This window comes from Dasypus novemcinctus, chromosome 9 (assembly GCF_030445035.2).
Source record: "Dasypus novemcinctus isolate mDasNov1 chromosome 9, mDasNov1.1.hap2, whole genome shotgun sequence".
Lineage (NCBI taxonomy): Eukaryota > Metazoa > Chordata > Mammalia > Cingulata > Dasypodidae > Dasypus > Dasypus novemcinctus.
Window position 1 is genome coordinate 102,249,202 of NC_080681.1, and position 7,429 is coordinate 102,256,630.

Below are 7,429 nucleotides of genomic sequence, written 5' to 3' on the forward strand. Positions count from 1 at the left end.
CCCGCCTCCTCCAGTTCGGGTCCTGAACCCGGGCTGGGGCAGGGCGAGGTCTGGCCCCGAGAGCCGGTGGTCCGGGGTCCCCGGGGACGAGCAGACTGTCCCGGACCGAGACGGCTGTGTTGCGAGGCGGGCCCGGGAGGGGGCGGCACTGGGTTCGGTCCCAGAGAGGGCACTATACGGGGTTCGGCCCAGAAGAGGGCCCAACTGGGGGAGACTCAGGGGAAGAGAAATTCTTGGGTTGAGCCTCTGGAGAGCGTGGTGATCCAAGTTTGGTCTGGGAAGAGATGGGGGGATTCTGGAATTCTTTTCCTGGAATAAGGAAGTTCTGAGAATTCTTTGCAGGACTAGGACTGTATTTGGGGGTCTGCCCTTGGGCCTTCTGACCTGGCCAAGCCCAGTGCCCAGCAGCTGGCATTTCCCTCCCATCTGGCCATTGGGAATTGCCTCTTCCTTCCTTTTCCCTCCTTCTCACACTTTGCTGTGGGCTTCAAGAATCTTCTGTGTGGAACTGGGGCCCAGGCCTCCTGGGTTACTGGTTCACTCTTTCCTGGCTGGGATGGAGAGAGTCGTGCCTCAGTTTCCTCCTGGGTTAGGTTGTGAGACTCTAGGGCACCCCTGGCTGGCTCAGGATTTCCTCTGAGCAGCAGCACTGATTAGGGCGGAGCCTGGGGCCTGACAAACTAACAGTTTATAAGGTACTTTGAGACTTTGCAGGTGAGAGGAATCGTGAAAATGCCATCTCTTCCTCCCAGCTTCTGGCTCTTTATTATAGCTGACTGAGCACTTTTATATCATCTGATTCCATAGCAAGCCTATGAGGGAAGCAGAGCAGGAAGTGTTATCCCCATAGTACAGAAGGGAAACTGAGGCCAGGAGGGCACAATGATTGCCCAAGAGCACAGTGGTAGCAGCAGAGGAGACAAGACCAGTGTCTGGACCTTGTCTCTGCCTTGTCAGAGGCTCCAAGTTCCAGGGGCCAGCTGTGGGCTCAGCATCCCTGGACCCCCTCTCTGGGTCCCCAGAAGGGCTTTGTGGTCACCCTACCAGCTGGAGTTTGTCTGCATCACCCAATTCAGTCCTGGTCTTGGTCTCTGTAAGGGTTTCTGGGGCACTCCCAGCCCAGCGAGCCCCAGCACACCATAGACAACACCCACTATAATATTGTAGGATAATTGGGGTGCAGAGTGTGGTCTCTCCAACGGGCCTTACCTCCTGTGTGCCCCGGGGGCTCAGCATTCACCCACACCCCCTACCTGGGGCAGATCACTGACCTTCCTCGCCTCAGTTTCCCATCTGATCACCTTTCATTCAGGCCCAGTGCCCCCACTCTGGACCAGGCTCTGTCCCTGACACAGGGATCCCAGTGGGCCTTGTCTTCATGGGACTGAAGGCCCAGCTCAGCCCAGCATTAGTTTGAAGGATCTCACCTTTCCTGCTACTGGTGAATGTCAAAGGCAGAGCTGAGACTTGCAGAGGGTGATGCACAGGAAAAAGTCTGGATGCACCCGAGAGGGAGGGAGGAAGGAAGGAAGGCACATATACTCTGGCTCTTGGAAGGGGTGGGGGAGAGAAATGTTGTCAATCTTGCCCCCTACCACTTCCTTCTTCCCAGCAGCCGGAACTGCAAGTCACTCAGCTGAGAGGGTGGGAGCACCCGTGGCTTTCTTCAGTTCTCAGACGAGTTCAAGCCGCCCAGAATTGTGTTGGAGGGAAGGGTAGTCCTGCAAATTTGGAGACGTTGGAATGTAATGGTATTCCCATTCCATGGACAAAAAAAGCTGAAGGAGAGGTGGAATGACCTGCCTGGTCACATAGCTACCTGTGAGGTCCAGCATAAAATGAAAATGTAGGACCCCTTGTCCAAAAATTACTTAAAAATTCAAGAGGACAGCAGAACATTAAACCAAGTGTGGGGCCCTTTTGCATGCGGGGGTCTCTGCCACAGCACAGGTCACATGCCCATGGAGTCATATAATTCTCAGGGATGGCTCCACTCCAAGGGGAATCCCCAGGAGGAAACACTTAAATTAGGTCCCCTGATTTGGAAGTGGGGGAGAAAGGAAGGGAATGGGAAGCGGTCACTGCTCCCAACTCCAATACCCAGACATTCTCACTTCCCATCACCAGCTTGGGCCACCCTCAGACAAGCAGCCCTAGTTCTCCTTTGTCTCTCCTGGCCTAATGGGCAGCCAGGCTTCTGAGGTCCCGGGGGCCTACACCCCTCCTCCCACCCCTCACTGCCCTGCAGCTGGAATCCTGCCTGGATTAATGATTGCTCAGCTCAGCTGCATTCTGCACTGGCCCCACAGGCAGCTCAGGGAGCCAACTTCCCAGCTGCCCCTGTCAGGCCAGGCCCAAAGTCCAACCTGACCAGGTAGGAGCTGCCCAACTTATCCCCAGGGAGGAGCCAGCGACATCCAGGCTTAGGGTGGAGAACCCCTCTTCCGCTTTCCTCCTCTGTTCTTAGAAGTCTCAGGGTCACCCTGATGTTGCTCTCACACCCACCTGATCCCACGGGCCCTAGTCGTGTCCCCTGTCCGACCTGGCCTCCTCCCCCACAGACTCCTCACCTCCAGACTGGACAGCCCTGGACAAGGTGTGGCTGAGCCTCCTTCGTTTTACAGGGAGGCGGGGAAAGGGAAAGGAACTCTACTCTGCAAGGCACTCAGCTGAGAGGGTGGGAGCGCCCCTGGCTTTCTTCAGTTCTCAGACCAGTTCAAGCCGCCCAGAATTGTGTTGTCTTCGGGAAGGGTAGTCCTGCAAATTAGGAGACGTTGGAATGTAATGGTATTCCCATTCCATGGACAAAAAAAACTGAAGGAGAGGTGGAATGACTTGCGTGGTCACATAGCTACCTGTGGGCGGAACTGGAGTTTAAAACTGATTTGTAAATTTTTTAATGTAACATTTTTTGTGATCTATATAACTTCAAAAAAATACAATTAAAAATTTAATTAATTAATTTTTAAAAACCTGATTTGTGTTCATGTATATGCATTTTATTTTATTTTTTTATTTATTTATTTTAAAGATTTATTTATTTAATTTCCCCCCCTCCCCTGGTTGTCTGTTCTTGGTGTCTATTTGCTGAATCTTGTTTCTTTGTCTGCTTCTGTTGTCGTCAGCGGCACGGGAAGTGTGGGCGGCGCCATTCTTGGGCAGGCTGCTCTTTCTTTTCACGCTGGGCGGCTTTCCTCACTCGTGGGGCTCCCCCACGCGGGGGACACCCTTGCGTGGCACACCCTTGCGTGGCACGGCACTCCTTGCGCGCATCAGCACTGCGCATGGCCAGCTCCACACGGGCCTTGGCCCGGGGCTTGAACCGCGGACCTCCCATATGGTAGACGGACGCCCTAACCACTGGGCCAAAGTCCGTTTCCCCCTATATGCATTTTAAAGCACTGCTTTGAGTTGGGCATCCCACCATCACCACCACCTGCTTTCCAAGGGCTGGCACCTTGAAGCGCCCGGAGGATTTACCCAAGTGCCACAGCGGGGCTTCCAAGAACCTCCAAAAGTAGTCTGCTTGACTTTGAATGCACTCGCGTGCGTTTGTTCCGGGGAAAACTTCCACGGTTTTAAACAGATTCTCGAAGGGGGTCCTGTTCCAGAACAAAGAATCTACCCTTTGGTCCTCAGGGGAGACAGGGCCTTTTCAGTGGGGGGAGAAGGTAGGAAGGGGTCCTTGCATCCATTCCCCTCCTCTGCTCTCCTCCCTAACCCTCAACAGAGCTCCAGAAGGAACTTGGGTAAGTTCCGGCAGCTGGCAGCGTTCCTGCACCCCCTTAGCTGTGCTCCTGCCATGCACAGGAAGCAGCCATGTTAACCTTTCAAACAACCTCCCTGCTGAGGTCGCCTTTGATCCTCCCAGCATCTTTTAGAATCAGGCCCTGAGCGTAATTCTACCCATTTCCCCCCGCTGGTAGGAGAGGTGAAACAATCTGCCTGAGGTAAGGCCGGCTGGGTTGTTAGTGGAGTTTTCTAGGCTCCTTGCTCATCAGTGCCAGCTCCGAGGAGGAGAGGAGGAGAGGAAGGAGGGAGAAGAGGTGAGGGAAGAGGGGGAAATGGAGAAGGGAAGAGTGGCTGTCACCACTGCCTGGGCTCCAGTGTAGAATGAGTTGTTTCCCTTCATTCTTTCAACAAATATATCCTGAGCACCAGCTCTGTGCTCCAGGCTTCCCGAGGATGATAACAGAGTTTTTGTTTGTTTGTTTGTTTGTTTGTTTTATTGTGGTCACCAGATTTTTACTCTCTTAGCTGTACACAGTGTAGAAAGGTGGTTTTTTTAAACTTTTTCTTTTTGCAGTAGAAAGTTTTCGATTTTTTCACCAAACAGAATCCATCCTGGAATTCTGACAGATAAAAGCAATATTTTGTAAGTATGAATTTATTTTGCAAATCAAAACTTATAACCAGATTATAACTTAAAATCAGTGGGAACAGTGAAAGCATTTCAATGAACTAAAAATTTAAAACCCCAAGTTATTGGTGATGGTTATGATTTTAACTGAGGCTAGCATCCAATTTATTTCTGCAGTTTGTTTTGGCTTTTCAGTAATTAGAAAATACTGAGTCTCAGAAAAAAGCAGGAGCAAATGGTAGTTTTAACAACTTGGAAGAAATGTCAGGAGAAGCTTTATTTTAAAGTCTGAACAGAAATGTGCTATCCAGCCAACCCAGATTAATGACTTGTCAAAAGTGAGCAAAGAATCCAACTGTGTATACATGTTTTTCATTACTTTAAAAAATGTTTACATATGTATATACAATCATGTACATTTTCAAATGAAATTTGAATCAAATGATTTTTGCAGATGCAGATTTTGCAGATGCAGTGAGAAAAGCACAAGGAGTAAGTCCTCAGACCTGGTTCTCATCTCAGTCCTGCCACTGATTTGCAGAGTGACCTCAGGGAAGACACTTGCCCTCTCTGGGCCCCCATTTTCCCATCTGAACATCCGATTTTACCTACGAAGGGCATGTGTGTGATAGGTATCTATGTATGTGTATGTGAGTGTGTTGATGTGGGAGGTACAGCTCAAGGACACGGGAATTTCCTTAACTCATCCCCACCACCCACCCCCATTCCAGTGCAGGGCCTGAGAGGGGACCCCCGCAAAGCCACTGTGCTGCCCAGGTTCCCAAGCAGAGGTGGGTTGCCATGGAGACATGATTTGTTTCCCCAATCATCTGGCTGCGTCTGTGAAGCACAAAAAGCCTGGCCAGATGGAAACTGACCTAGGCCAAGAGAGCAGGGATTTCCTGACCCTGAGATCCAAGGGGCTCAATGTTTTCCAAGGAGAGAGGCTCAGTTCTGCTCGGAAACAGGGAGTGATATGCCTGAGCTGCCAGCAGGTAAAGGTGCATGTAGGGGGCTGCCAGGTGGGCCCCTCTCTAGGTGTTTGCAGATACTCCACCAGTCCTGGGCACCAAGGCTGGCTCCCCGCCCAGGAGCAGGGCTGGGCGGGACACACCCACACTCAGGTTTTCTGGGTGGGGGAGGGAGTGGGGGGAGCCGAGGCGTGTGGGTGGAAATCCCTTGCCATGGTCAGAGGAAACAGTTGGCCATGGATTCTCAGAGCCCACATCCACAGGAACATGCACAGACTCATGAAGCTACAAGTAAACGCTGACACACCACACACTCCAGTCTACACTGTCATACCCAAATACATGGATACACACACCAATACACAGACATGATCCACACTGATGCACACAGATACTGTGAACGCTCAGGTAAACTATGACAGACATAAACACATATAAACAGACACAGAAATATACTGAAACACAAACTCAGATACACAGATGCACATACCCCTACTAACACACCCAAACACATACCTAGTTATACACAAATATGCTATACTACTATACAAACCTGGAGACACAGACACATATGATACACAAATGTGCACACATCCCCAGTTGTATGGACAGCTCAGATATTCCTTGATACATGCACAGAATACACAAAGACACTCACTGGTCCATAAACCACAGAGTGATATATACACAGGTCCAGATACATAAATATAAAGAGACAAAAACAAATAGAAACATAGATACACAAATACCCAACAGAGATCTAAAGAGAAGGGAACTAAAAATTGGTGGCGGTCCAAAGTTGCAGCTGGCACCAGGGCAGGAATTTATCTGTAGGATCCTGCCCCCTCAAGATGACTCCCTCATCTGTTTGTCCATTGTTGTTTTTTGCTCATTGTCTGCTTGTTGTTTTTGCTCATTGTTAGTTTTTGCTCGATGTCTGCTCATTGTTTGTCTTCTTTAGGAGGCACCGGGAGCCAAACCCGGGACCTCCAATGTGGGAGGTGGGGGCTCAACTGGTTAAGATACATATGCTCCCTGTAGGATCTTTTTAAAGTCTGTGAGGTTGGTAGTATCATCCCCACTTTTTACACATGTGATCTTATAAAATATACATGCTTATCAAAGACTCAAACAATAAGGAAGTAAATGAGATAAAATGTGAATGTTCCATTCCACATACACAAACATCTCCTACCTCATCCCAGCCATTAGTAATATGAGTGGGCAGTATATACCCTTCCAGGAAAAAGCATACAAAGATACTGTAAATTTTAACATTTTCCAGGAAACTGACTCAGAGAGGTTAAGGAATTTGACCAATTTCACCCAGTTAGTTAGTAGCAAAGCTGGGCCTTGGATGTAGCTCTGTGTCACTCTATAATGCGTTTTCTGCTGCTTCAGCCCACAGACAACCACAGGGACACAGATCTACAAAGGACAGAGCCAGGGGCAGGGTGTGGGGAGCAGCACCTCAGAGCTGGAACAGAAGGGAAGGAACTCAGTCCCTTGATTAGCTCCTCTGACCACAAGTGAGGTCCCTGCAAGTTCCTGTTCAGCCGCAGACGTAATCCTGGAAACCTTTGAATCACTGACTGGCGTATAAGCACCAGACAGGGGACTCAGTGATACATGCTCAGCTCCCACCCAGGGACCATCACATCAGCTCTCCCAAGTCTGCCAACTCTTCTCTCCCTCAACCCATTCTTCCTAAAAGGTTCCCAGATGGGCCTTTTCTTAGGGTAAAGCTGGACCTTGTCCCTCCACTGCTTAAATTCTTTCCTGTTGTCTCTAGGATAAATCCCTAGCCCCTGGGGCAGGTAGGGTCCTTCACTGTCCCATTTTTCATTTGGCAAACCTCTCCTCATCCTGTAGGACCATGCTCAAATGCCCCTCTCGTCAAGCCTTCCCGACTTTCCCATACGGAATCCCTCTCCTCACACTTTCCACAGAGTATTCCCAGATTTAGACCCAAGGACTTAAAACCTTTATGGCATCTGCATTTACAGACTGAGCAGCTTCCAGGTGCTGTGATAAGTGCATTGCATAATCACCTCCCTTCGTCTTCACTTCCGCCCTGCAAGATAAAAACTATTGTCCC

General features: G+C 49.9%; 1 long non-coding RNA gene across 1 annotated transcript; it reads right to left on the reverse strand.

The window, feature by feature from the left end:
* Window positions 1-57: 57 nt before the first annotated feature.
* LOC111767322 (uncharacterized) lies at window positions 58-2,609 on the reverse strand. Its single transcript, XR_002799173.2, has 3 exons — window positions 2,571-2,609; window positions 1,428-1,721; window positions 58-551 (listed from the first exon to the last, which is right to left on the reverse strand). It is a non-coding gene; the product is annotated as an uncharacterized lncRNA (long non-coding RNA).
* Between the last annotated feature and the right edge of the window lie 4,820 nt (window positions 2,610-7,429).